The following is a 14021-nucleotide window of genomic DNA, read 5'->3' on the forward strand; positions in this document are numbered from 1 at the left end:
TTTTCAGCATAATTTGTCTTGAGACAAGGGCTCCATTATAGCCTCATAAAGATGACATGGCAAAGATTCCCAATCCACAGGACGGCAATCTCACTGCTAGGATCACAATGAGAATAAGAGTTGACATTAGAAAGTACTCAGTCTTTTCTTGTTTGGTAATTATAGCTTCCATTTCAAGAAGTGGAACCATTTTACAGTTGAAGATCCACAGCTAACTAGGCAACAGAAGCAAAACAAATAATTATGCTCCTTTATTTTCATCATATGATATTACTTTACATGCTTACTTGTTCCCCTGTATTTTAAATGCCAACCTTCCTTCTTCTGATCTTGTTTATGCAACATAATTTATCTATGCTTTAAAATATTTTCTATATTTTTACTTTCTCATTTTGATGTTTTCATTTCTCCAATGTAGTGATGACTTTTAGGGTGATGCTTAGATTATAACAACTTTATTTCACTGAGAATCATCTGCAACTGTAGTGAGGGGTCTTTGTGAACAATTTTGCATCATCTGACTCTGCCCCATGTAGATGCCCAGTCATGTATTCCTTCTGTGAGGCAGCCTGTGTGGGTGCCTTAAATGAGCTGATGTCTCCTCATAAAGTTATGAGGCAGCCAAGTTCCACTACCTTCTGTGCTGGGATAAGGAAGTGAACAGAGAGTAGGGATGGAGAGAAACCATGGCTGGTTTTCTTGGAAATTATGTATTTACTGTTTCCAATGGTTTGTGACATCTGGCCATGCTTGAGCTCAGTGTGTCACTCAATATCCTAATTAAAACATTTTTCCCTTTCTTAAAATAGCTTGGCTTGCATTCTCTTACCACTAGAACTATGGCAAAGTCATGCTATTAACAAGCAAAAAGCCTCCAATATAGACCTTTGGGAGCAGAAATTCCCTTTTCCATATTCCATTTTGTGTTTATCACAAAAAGTACATAAGTATTTTTTCCCTCAGGGTCCCATAGGCAACACATTGTACCCCTGGGGTCCCTTTATCACCTGAGTTACATGTTCCCACTTTCAACTGTGTTTGTCCCAAGTTGATATGATTTTTCTAAATTTAGTCAAGTTTAGATGATTCCTCTGAGCTCTCTTTTTCTCCCTCTGGCTTTTGCTGTGTTTCCTGGCCTCTCTTAGGTTCAGGGCCTCCACATCCTTTGACTCGAGTTCTACCAGCAATGGGCTGGTTGTTCACATTGGCTTTGGTCTCTGTCTACATCACCCCCCTGCATCTCTTGTCCCACTATGATTCTTCTCTGGGTTTTTGCTGCTCCTACTGAAGTAAGTATTTTTGTCTTCTTCTTTCTTCTTTCTCCATACTGTTTTCTTTCCTTTTTTAAAAAGTATTTTTAAATTATGGTTGACATGTAATATTATATTAGTTTTAGGTTACAGCATAGACTACTGTTTTCTCCTGGTGACTCTTGTTCATCCCTACATTCTATCTCTTTTCCTTTATTTATTTCCCTCATGGAGCATAAAGTTTTTTCTTTATATTCCTCAAACTATACCTGGGGTCTTATCCTACTGTGTTCTTATTGGCCCATGTGTCTTTTCTGCATTCATTCAGGATGAGGAAGTGAAATCCCAGTTTATTCAGTTGTTCTGTCTCGTCTCCCTTTACTATGGCCAGATCTTAGGAGATTTTTCGGAGTAAGCCCTTTGTAGGTCCAGAGATTACAAAGGAGGAGTGTTTATATATATATATATATATATATAAAATAAGGAATTGGCTAATGTCATTATGGAGGCAGAGAAGTCCATGGATCTGTAGTCAGTAAGTTGGAGATCAGCAGAGTCAATGGTATAAACTTCAGTCTGAGTCCAACTTCAAAAGCAGGGGTGGGTAGATGTCTCAGCTTGAAGACAGTAAAGCACAAAGAGTGAGTTTTCCCTTACTCAGCTTTTTTTGTTACAGTCAGACCTTTAACAGATGGGCCCACAGTCAGTGAGTCCCAACCACATTGGGTAGGGCCATCTGCTTTACTCAGTCTGCCAATTCAAATGTGAACCTTGCCCAGAAAGATTCTCAAAGACACACCCAGAATAATGTTAACCAAATATTTGGTGGCCCAATGAGGTTCACACATAAAGTTAACCATCACAGAAGGTTAAATGAAATGTTCTAAACTACTCATTCATAGCTTGTGGACTTCCTTGTCCTGGTGAATCCTTCAGTGCTCACCTTCCAGGGTCTCTTTTGGATTTGAGTTGCTGTTCTCAGTGAGCTCTTTACTTGTTTACTTCTTTCATACATGTCTCTCATGACTACTCTCTCTCTCTTTACTCTAAAACTCGATCTAGAGAAGAAATGGAAGGAATGAATTTGTACCAAAACCACCCATATAAGGCATTTGAGGATAGCTAGACCTGTGGAAGGATTGGGAAACAGAGATTATATACTACATCAGTGTCATAAATCAACATTATATGGTAGAGCCTTGGACAGGTAGCTCAGTTGATTAGGGCATCATCCCTATATGCCAAAGTTGTGGTTTCAAACTGCAGTCTGGAATAACAAATCAATGTTTCTCTCTCTCTCTCTCTCTCTCTCTCTCTCTCTCTCTCTCTCTCTCTCTCTCTCTCCCTCTCTCTCTCTCTCAAATCAATAAAAATAAAAAAATATATATATAGTAGATTGTTCCATTAAAAAATATATCTGGTCACTTCACCTTTAGGATTTTCTGCCTGGACACCTTTCCCCCACCTAATGCCTTAGCTACCTGTTTCCTTCTCTCCCTCTTATTCTACTTCCTGCATGTCCTGAAGCCCCAGATTGCTGTTTGTTTCATATGGACAGTAGTTTAGCTGATTCTTTGTTGCAGTGCATCCTTCCAAAGTATAAGTGCAAAGTTCGCTTTTCCTATCCATAGACAGTTTGCTCCTGAAAAGCTATTAAAATGCCTGTTTATTCACTTTGCTTTCCTTATTCATGGAAGCAATCATGCCTTTATTAAACTTTAACAAGTACCTACTTAGCATCTGCCAAACACGGGCATGCAGAAGTTGTATTAGGACAATGTTTTAAGTGATGCTCTTAGCATGTTATGCTATGATTTAGTACTTATTGTATTAAGAAGGAAGACTTAGAATAAGGCAGGCATGCATTGTGTCATAGCTTTAGAAATTCCGACTAGTGTAAGAACTGAAAAAGAAAACTAGAATATGAATGTGAAAAATGTAAATCACACATTTATTGAGGCTGCTGCTTTAAAAAGAGCAACAAAAGACTTAGAGAATTTACAGACTAGCAAGGGAAATAAATAAGCAGAGTGAATTAAAGCTCAGTATGATAGAGTGAAGGTAAACAAGGGATGGCATGGATTTATCATGATGGACAGTAGTCATCATAGAATAGAAATGATGCCACATACGCTGAGTCTTAGAGTATGAGTGGACTTAAGTGGATTAGTGAAGCATATGTGTGTACTCCTGTATTGGAAGGTAGAGGTGGGAATGTGATGGAGAGAAACATTCCAGATCTCATGGGGATATCACACTAATGCGTAAGACCCAACATATCAAAAATTAAACTCTAACCTTTCCTTCAAGTGTTGCTTTTCCCCTGACATTTTCTTCTCAGGAGATGACAACACACACCTAGTTGTTCAAGCCCAAACTGGGGCATCATTGTTACACATTCTCTCCATCAATAACTACACACTGTCCACCAATTACCAAATCTGGCCAGTCTGAACAACTTTCAGAACTCTCAATATACCATGCCTCTCTTTACTGCTGAGTGTTTGTTAATAACATTTCCTCTGTCTGGAACATGATCCCTCTCCCATGTGTCACCCATTTGCATTTGGCTAACTCATACTCATTCCTGAAAGCTCAGTTTAGACATCACTTGTACCAGAAAGCTTTGTGTGGCAACTTATATTCAGATTAGATGCTTTTCCCCCAGCATACCCCAGCAAAGCTTTGATGACACTTTATTGTAAATGCCTGTTAGTTTCTCTGTCTCCTTCACTAGTTTATAAGCTCTAAGAAAAGAAGGGATATTCTCTATTTTTCTTCCCTTTCCTTTTCTTCTCCTACCTCCTCCTCTTCTTATTCCTTCTCCTCCTCCCCCTCTTCCTCCTTTTCTTCTTCTCCTTCTTTTCTTCTCCTCCTCCTCCTCCTCCTCCTCCTCCTCCTTCTTCTTCTTCTTCTTCCTTCTTCCTTCCTCTTCCTCTTCTTCTTCTCTTTCTCTCTCAGTTAAAATGACAAATTTTATGTTATACATATTTTACCACTACCTAAAAAAAATCAATAATACAGAATTCCATGCTACTTAACTACAGGTGGCATTACAGGTAATATAGAATACTGATCTCAATCATGATTTCTCTTGAGGAAATAGAATTCCTCCTTGGATGTTGTCTCTTTTAACTGTAACTACTTTTACAGTGACTAGCACAATGGTTGGCACAAGGAAGATATTCAATAGGCATTTGAGAATGAGTGAGTGAATGACTGAAATTTCATAGATAGCAGGTTCCAGTGATGACAAAAGCCATGGTGTGGATATGCATCTGTGTGGCAGAATAGAAGTGGAGCTAAAGTCGCCAGCATTGAGAAGGCTAAGGACTTGTTTACCTTGTAGGTGTCTGGTGGGAATTGAAGTGGTTCAATACCACTGAAGTGGTTCAGGATGATAGTCAGTCATGAGGTGAATAGGCAGACCATGGGCCACAACCAAGGTCATCAGTGAACATAGAGAGTAAGCCAGGTGGTAAACAGATCAGAGATGAGAAAGGGTAAATGGTGGCATTGTGATTGTCAAAGAAGGAAGAGATTTTGCACAAACAGAGGAATATTTTTACATCAGAAACATTTTTTCTGTCCAAATCAAGCTCTCAGATTGTCTTTGAGTCCCATCTGTAGCATATATTTCCTGCCTTCAATAACAGCTTTAGTTTTGGAACTCTAAGTTGCAAGTGTCTGGTGAATATTTCTCATTGTTGCTTTTCAGTTTTTGATTCCCAAGTTCAGACTCCAAGTTGGCCACCCCTTTTTATTGAGACTCCAGTCCATCATAATGCCTTTGAAAATAGTCACAATGCCTCCTACAGCAATTGTTTCTTCCCTGGAGAGAAAATCCATGTTTTTAACCTTAGCTTTCAAAGTATGCTCTCATTGGCTCATGCATTTTTTTTTAATTCTCTCTTCAAAATCCAATTTTTCTAATGCTGTGTGGCTCACACTGAATGACTTATTTCCAGAGATTTGAATGACTGCAAACAGGTTCCTTGGATTTATCCCAGTGAAATCAATAACAGGCCTACCATATAAAGTCTTGCCAGGCAGTATTTTCTTTCTCTTTATCAGAGGTGAATCTTTATATAATAGTGCCTTCCTCTTACCCTCTTTGCCAGAAGTCTCCTTTTCTTTTCTTCTTTCTCCTGTAGCTTGTAGAAAAAGCATGGTGGAGAAATCAGTAATATTCGTTTTTTTTCTTGTCTTTTTCACATTCATTTCTACTTTTCTTCTGTTTTACTACTCCCATTCCAATTCTCCACCTGTATCTTTCTGGACAGGTTTTTTTTTTTTTTTTTTTTTTTAACTCTTCTGGAAACATCATCACTCTGAATGAGGGATAAACTCACTCTGAAAGTTCAGAATGCAGCATTTTGACCTATGACCCCATAGTTAGGACTCCTCCCACCTGGACTTTTTCTACCAGGTTTTGCATGGCTTGAACAGACCCATGCTAACTGTTATCATTGTCCACTACTCTCCAAGAATTTCTCATTCTTGCCTTAGTCCTATTGCACTGTTCCCAGTAATTAATCATTCTGTTGAAGGACATACATTTCCACCCCAGAAGATGTTAGCTTGATTTGGATCCTTGAATTTGATCCAAAATTGAAGGAAAAAAGTTCTTTGAAGATAAACTCTTATGAAGTCATTGCCACTGATTTGAGGCCTGCTAGCAGACAATGAAAAAAATGGTGCTATTTAAATTAGTGACATGTGAGTATTGTCCAGTGTCAATAGAAAAGTGGTCTTCATTATTTGAGAAGGCTATCTTTTTGATCAAGAAGGCAGCGTCATTGGAAAGAATGAGAAAGGAGAAGAAAACTAAATCAGCCCTTGTAATCATATACATTGTGCTGTGCCCCAGTAGAATTTTGCACTAAATCAAACAGGGACAGTGGTACTATAAACCTTGGCCTGCCTGCTTTCTCCTTAGAGAGAAAAGCTCCCTGAGGAGGGTATTTCACAAAGGCTAAAGTAGAGAAGAAAATACAAAAATCTGAGGTTTTCTTTGTGTTGAGAATTTTAAGATACCCAGACATATTCTCCTTGACTCTCAAACTTCTGGCTTACAGGTTGTCAGTGGAGAACACATAACCTCTCTCAACCATATCCCTCCTAGAAACTCCTTTATCAGAAGCACTGATTTAGAACCCCAGGTCTCTGCTTCCTGATGGCTCTGATCCTTCTCTACAATGTGAGAAACAGGCAGAGGGAAAGGTCAAAAGGACAACTCATCCAGTTCAAGGTGAACATCAGTAGAGCATACAGCAAACCTGTGCTCACCACTGACTCAGGGGTGAAGACATGACATCTAGAGGCTGCTTGTGTTCCCCCAGTGAGATTGGAGCAAGGGGCATTATTTTGATGTTTTTTTGTGTGTGTTTTTAAAAATCCTATAGGTGAGTAGAGAAACCACTGAGACACCATTTTAAAAATGAAAAAATGGAAGCAAAGCATGGTCATGTCTGGAACCACATCAGAGAAGCAACTGAGCCCAGGCCCCAGGCCAGCCTGACAGCTAGCCTGGTCTCTTGTTGAGATAAGCTGCCTCTCCCAAGCTCCCGTTCTTAGTTAGGAGTCATATTATTCTGAATGAAGAGAAGACATTGCATCAAAAAATTCTAAGCATGTAGTTTGTTCTCCAATCCCTAAGCTGATGTGTTTATCTAATCTGTACACACAAAGCTCTGACTTCATTATGTTTTGCTAGAATCACATTCCAGGGCTTTGTGGCTGATATTATACAATGCCACTTTGCCAGTCTGTGTCTCTGCCAAATTTTTTGGAGCAAGCTTAATTATGCAAATGCATCTGATAATAGATTATTCATTTTAGTCATGCTCAATTATTTATTTTTTATGCATGGCCCTGGTGACTTGGACAGAGCTTAGTAACAGCTCATTTCATATCTACCAAGGAGAAATAGGAAAGGACACAATTCAGATGCAGGTCAACTGCTCTGCTGGGCATTAAGCTGCTTCAGAAAAAGTCACATTTGAGGTAATGCCATCTATTTCTAGGGAAAATGCCAACTGTTATTGCTTATCTGTTGTTCCCAAACTGAGAGGCCATTGCATGAGACTGGAGTAGCTGTGACAGGACAGGAGAAGCAGACACTTGAAATTATGGGTTTGAAGGTGAATGGAAAAGAAACCTGCCTGGTTACTTCCACTAATTCCTAAATAGCAACACTTCCACATCTGTGTCTCTTCTGGCTTTAGGACTAATGAAAAGGGGCCAGGAGGGAAGCAGTAGAGATAAATGGAAATAGACATACTAGAGTATTTTGCTGTTCTCAGAAGAAAGTAAGTGAAGTGCTGCTATTGAGCAGAAATAGGATGGCTGGCTTTCTTTTAACTCTTTCATTTTTCCACATCTGCTATGGTTTTACTGACACAGGGTATTTGCATATTTGCATAAGTGGGCTTCACTCTGTACCTCCAGTCCCAGACTTGGTTAACCCTTACTCATCTTATACGTATCAGGTTAAAGATTACTTCTCCCAAGAAGTCTTTCCTGAATGCTTCACTTCCTTCCTTACCCCCAAATTAGGGATGAGGCAACCCTATGTTGTCCTCTCATAGAATCAAGTACATTACTTATTGTGCCACTTATACCATTTAATGAGATTATTTGTTTAGTAGTATGACTGCCCATCTATGAAGGTAAAGACTATGTCTGTGGTTTATTGATGAACAGCCAGCACCTAACTCAATGCTTAGGAGATGGCAGTCACTTAAAAATTTATGAAATAAAAGAATGAATGAATGAATGACAGGAAGATGTAATGAGGGTTCAGGCTTTGCTTTTTGTCTTTAATGTCTGAAACCCAGAAAGACTTACTTAACTTTGTCCTAATGTCTTTTCTAATTGTGGAACACAACAATATCTTTTTAGTGTATAGTTATGTCAAATTGATCAATGAAATTTGTAAATACAGTATATAACAGTGGCTATTTGTTCACTAAACTTTGCCTCCATTTTTCTTTGACTAACCTATTCTGTTCCTCGTCTCTTCCAATTCCGTCATAACCACCATAGGGGTGGGAATAGGGAATTCCCAGGCCTGGCCAATCATGGCTCTTCACTAGGATTGACATGGTAGAAAGCATTTTATTTTCTGTTGGGGTTATTGCATCAGGGGACTTGGATCTGGAACCACTGTTAGCCATTTGGTGTACCATCTATGAAAAGTCTACAGATGAAGCCAATTTGATCAATCAGAAGTCAAAGTCCTAAGATCCTGATTCTTGCACCCTTTTCTCTGTTCCCATGGCCTCCCTCAGGATGCATTCCAGTTAGGAAGCCAATAAAATACCTCTCCTTTTAGTCAATATAAGTTTGATTTTTAGTTCTTGTAGCTGAATGAGATCTGGCTTATGTAGTGATTAAAATGTATTTGTTTTGGGGGGATAGGAGGAGTCAGCTGAAATCAGGGCAAAAGCCTGCCATGTCTTTAGTTTCCATATTTAAATGGACTTCTGACTTTAAAAGCTCAGAGTCCTGGTAAATGTAGAAATTGTTACCTGAGGCCATAATTAAGGGTCATCTGTTGACAACATTTCTGGTGTTGGTGACTAAGTAGGAAGATACAAGAATCAAACAGATCAGCAAAAATTAAAATTGGATTTTAAGGAAATTACATTGACAAAGAAACCCCAAGACTGTCAAAGAGTGCTTTATAATTACTCAGACTCTAAGCTTCTCATCACAGCTGTACCTGTACCAAGAGAAAGTGCATAATCATTGCAACACAAAGAGACAGTATAAAGTCCTATTCTATCTCAGAATTACCCAAGATGGTCAAAAGTTATGGTCAACTCTTCTGGCAAACATCCAGGCAGGAAGAGAAACTCATAGAAGGACTTACTCTACCGTCAGAGAGATGTTTCCTTCATCTTCTAGTTCAGCAGTATGCTGTAAATGCTGTGGGCCAGAGATAGCTGATGGTGTTTCTCCTTTCTATGCTTTCCAAATGGGAGTTTTTATTGCAGACATTATGCACTCCTCCATAATTTTATATTAGCTACGGTGGTGTGGTTAAAATTATCATTTGGCAAGTGTAGGAGAAGATTTTGGATGAGATATAGGAAATGATGCGATTTGGGCTCTCCTTTTAGATAAAGTGATGTGTTTTCTGTTGTATATGGGATACTGGCATTTTGATAGGTGAGTATTTTTTAATTTAATGCCAGGGGAGAAGAGTTCTTTATATGTGCTAGGAAGTCAAAGGGAAGAATGTAGTAAACTGTGATAGCTGTTCTGTTGTTCACAGAGCTTTTCCATTGTCTTCTCTGGTAAATATACCCCTTTCCATTTCTCCATCACTTCCCACCACTATGCCAGCCATAGGGATGACCTTGTGACTTACATCTGGCTGAAATTATATCCTGGGGTTGAAAAATCTTCTCTGGGAGAAAAACCTTCTTTTTTCTCCTGGGTGTGCCTAAATGGGCAGATGTGAATTGGAGGCTACAGGGACTCAAGGTAGAAAAAGTGGGTTCTCTAGATTTTATTTCACATTTTTGAGACCTTATGATCCTGGACCCTGTTGCTGCTCATTCATCCTGAGTCTATTCCAGTATCTTATTCACCTTCTTGGGTCAATAAAAATCTCTGTTCTGCTTAATGTAGTGTGATATGGATTTTGATCATTTGCAACCAAGAATTGTGAGCTCTGTGTCACCTCCTTTGGGAGTCCCTCTTTGACCACTCTAGCTAATTTAGTGCCCTTTAGGCCACTTGACATTTTTATCTTGTTGCACTATTTTAGGTTTGATAGCACTAATTGCTCTCTGAAATTACCTCTTCAGAAAATGTCTAATTTTCTGTGTGTTTATTGTTCATTCTTTCCTCCTCACCATCTGATACTAAAATATAAATTTCGTGAGGTCAGAGATTTCATTTCTCTTATTTATTAGTTACTTTTCCCAAGGCCTAAAACAGAACTTGGCCAACAGTAGATGCTTCTTAATAAATATTTAATAAATTAAATCACTCACTAATATAGGTGTAAGAACTAAGATGCACCGAAAGAAAGGAGTCTGAAGGGGAAGGCGTCCATTTATTTGTCTAACCTGATTCTCCTAGCTTTCCTATTTCCTCACTAACTGATGTTAAATATTTTCCTCTTTTCTCTCCTTCAGTTGTCCTTTTCCTAGAGTAACCTTACTGCTCAATTTCCATACCACTGCTTCCTGTCTCTCACCTATGTCCCTCTGCTGCTTTTCTGTCCAAGAACTTCAACCTCACTTCACATCCAGCTTCCATACAATGGATAATTTGATTAGTAAAAGTTCTACATTTTCTTTTGGTTCTCTATCCAAGGAACTACCACCCACAATGCTTGATACCTTCATGATCTGACTGAATGATTTTCTAAATCTTTCTGTGGCAGGAAGGTGATTAAGAGATCTATTGTCTTAAATCTGTATAACACTTTATTTTTTAATTGTATTTTATTGATTATGCTATTACAGTTGTCTTGTTATATACCCCTTTGCCCTCTTCTGCCCAGCACATCCCACTCTCTCAGGCAATCCCCACACCTTGTTCATGTCCATGGGTCATGTGTATAAGTTCTTTGCTGATTCCATTTCCTATACTGTATTTTACATACTGGAGGCTATTTTGTAACTACTTATTTGTACTTAATCCCCTCACTTCTTCAGCCATTCCCTCACACCCTTGTCCCATCTGGAAACCATCAAAATGCTCTTTGTTTCCATGATTCTGTCTCTTTTCTTGTTTGCTTAGTTAGCTTGTTTGTTTTTTAGATTTAATTGTTGATAGATATGGACTAGTTGTCATTTTATTGTTCATATATTTGATCTTTTTCTTAAATAAGTCTCTTTAACATTTCATATAATAATCATTTGGTGATGATGAACTCCTTTAGTTTTTTCTTGTCTGGGAAGCTCTTTATCTGCCCTTTGATTCTTTTTTTTTAATATATTTTATTGATTATGCTATTACAGTTGTCCCATTTCCCCCTTCACTCCCCTCCACCCTGTACCCCCTCTCCCACCCACGTTCCCCCCCTTTAGTTCATGTCCACGTGTCATACTTGTGAGTTCTTTAGCTTCTACATTTCCTGTACTATTCTTGCCCTCCCCCTGTCTATTTTCAACCTACATTCTATGCTACTTATTCTCTATACCTTTTCCCCCTCTCTCCTCCTCCCACCCCCCCCCCTACTGCTAGCCCTCCATGTGCCCTCCATTTCTGTGGTTCTGTTCCTGTTCTAGTTGTTTACTTAGTTTCTTTTGGTTTTGCTTTAGGTGTGGTTGTTAATAATTGTGAGTTTGCTGTCCTTTTACTATACATGTTTTTTCTTTATCTTCTTTTCTTAGATAAGTCCCTTTAGCATTTCATAAAATAAGGGCTTGGTGATGATGAACTCCTTTAATTTGACCTTATCTGAAAAGCACTTTATCTTCCCTTCCAATCTAAATGAGAGCTTTGCTGGATAGAGCAATCTGGGATGTAGGTCCTTGTCTTTCATGACTTGAAATATTTCTTTCCAGCCCCTTCTTGCCTGTAAGGTCTCTTTGGAGAAATCAGCTGACAGTCTGATGGGAACTCCTTTGTAGGTGACTGTTCCCTTATCTCTTGCTGCTTCTAGGATTCTCTCTTTCGTTTTTACCTTGGCTAATGTAATTATGATGTGCCTTGGTGTGTTTCTTCTTGGGTCTAACTTCTTTGGGGCTCTCTGAGCTTCTTGGATTTCTTGGGAGACTGTTCCCTTTGCCAGTTTGGGGAAGTTCTCCTTTATTATTTGTTCAAATAACTTTTCCACTTGTTGCTCCTCCCCTTCTGGTACCCCTATAATTCGGATGTTGGAACGTTTAAAGGTGTCCTTGATGCTCTTAAACTTTTCTTCGATTTTTTTGAATTCTTATTTCATCATGCTTTCCTGCTTGATTGATTCTATCTTCCTTCTGGTCCACTGTATTGTTTTGAGACTCAGATTCCTTCCTTTCACTATTGGCTCTCCTCCGCGTATCTTCCTGCATCTCTTTTATGGTAACCTGCATCCTTTCATCTAAATTGCGCCCAAAGTCAACCAATTCCGTGAGCTTTCTGATCACCAGTGTTTTGAACTGTGCATCTGATAGATTGGCTATTTCTTGGTCGCTCAAAAGGATGAGTCCTGGGGGACTGATCTGTTCTGCTGGAAACATATCTTATGTCTTTCCCTGTCTCTCCTATTATTTATTTATTTATTTTTTTGGTCTGGTCACTCTTGTTATGGTGGGGGGCGGAGCCTTAGGTGTTCACCGGGGCTGGGCACCCCAGTTGCTAGATTGTGACGTTATATGTGGGGGCGGGGGCGGGAGCGGGGATGGGAGGGAACAATGGTGACAGTTCTGTTCTCCTGGGCTCAGACACTTCCCTGGGCTCCTGAGCTGTGAGCTCTGCCCTGGTCCACAATCACTGCCCCACTGATTCCCCTAGCCGCTGCTTGCGTACTCAGGGATCACCGCTGCGTTCTTGCGCCCCAGATGGCTGTTGCGTCGATTTTGCGCCAAATTTCCCCGACCTCCGTGTGCCGCCGACCCGCGCCCACCCGGCTCGTCGTCCCCTACCAGTCTGGATGTACGGGTCTACTTCAACTTCTTGGCTGTCCAACTTCCATTCAGATAAATCCTCTGACAGTTCTGAGTGACATTATTTCTGTAAATTATTGTTGTTCTATTCTTGGTTGTGCGAGGAGGTACGGTGCGTCCACCTATTCCTCCATCTTGCCGGAAGTCCCCTGCCCTTTGATTCTTAATGATAGCTTTGCTGAGTAGAGCAATCTTGGCTGCAGGTCCCTGATTTTCATGCCTTTAAATATTTCTTGCCAATTCCTTCTAGCCCGCAAGGTTTCTTTGGAGAAATCAGCTGACTGTCTTATGAGAACTTCCTGAAAGTAACTAACTTCTTTTCTCTTGCTGCTTTTAAGATTCTCTCTTTATCTCTAACCTTTGGCATTTTAATTATGATGTGTCATGGAGTGGCCTCTTTGCATTCATCTTATTTGGGACTCTCTGTGTATCCTGGACTTGCATGTCTATTTCTTTCACCAAATTATGGAAGTTTACTTTCATTATTTTTTTCAAACAGATTTCCAATTTCTTGCATTTTCTCTTCAGCTTCTGAAACCCCTATGATGTGAATGTTAGATCTCTTGAAGTTGTCCCAGAGACTGCTTGTAGTATCCTTATTTTTTTATTCTTTTTTTCTTCTTGTTGTTCTGATTTTTTTTTGTTTTTTTTTTGTTTGTTTTTGTGTTTTTACTTCCTTATGTTCCAAATCATTGATTTAATTTTCAGCTTCATCGACTCTATGGTTGTTTCTTTGTAAATTGTTCTTTATTTCAATTAATTTATCTTTCATTTCTAACTGGATTTTTTTTTATGTTGCTGAAGGCCTCAGTAATTTCCTTGAGCATCTTTATAACTAGTGTTTTGAACGCTGCATCTGATAGATTGTTTTTCTCACTTTGGTTTAGTTCTTTTTATAGAGTGTGATTTGTTCTTTTATTTGGGCCATGTTTCTTTGTCTCCCTGTGTTTGTTTTTATGTATTAGGTAGAGCTTCTTTGACTCTGTGTCTTCGTAGTGTGGCTTAATGTAGTAGGTTTCCTGTAGGGGCCAGTGGCACAGTCTCCCCTATCACCCAAGCTGGGTACTCAAGGTGAGCACTTTGCATAAGCTAAATATACCCTCTTCTTATAGTTGAGACTTGGTTGCTGTTGGAAGATCAATGGAGGGATTTACTC

Source organism: Phyllostomus hastatus, unplaced genomic scaffold (assembly GCF_019186645.2).
Source record: "Phyllostomus hastatus isolate PE091 unplaced genomic scaffold, TTU_PhHast_1.1 phas_scaffold_1066, whole genome shotgun sequence".
Taxonomy (NCBI): Eukaryota; Metazoa; Chordata; class Mammalia; order Chiroptera; family Phyllostomidae; genus Phyllostomus; species Phyllostomus hastatus.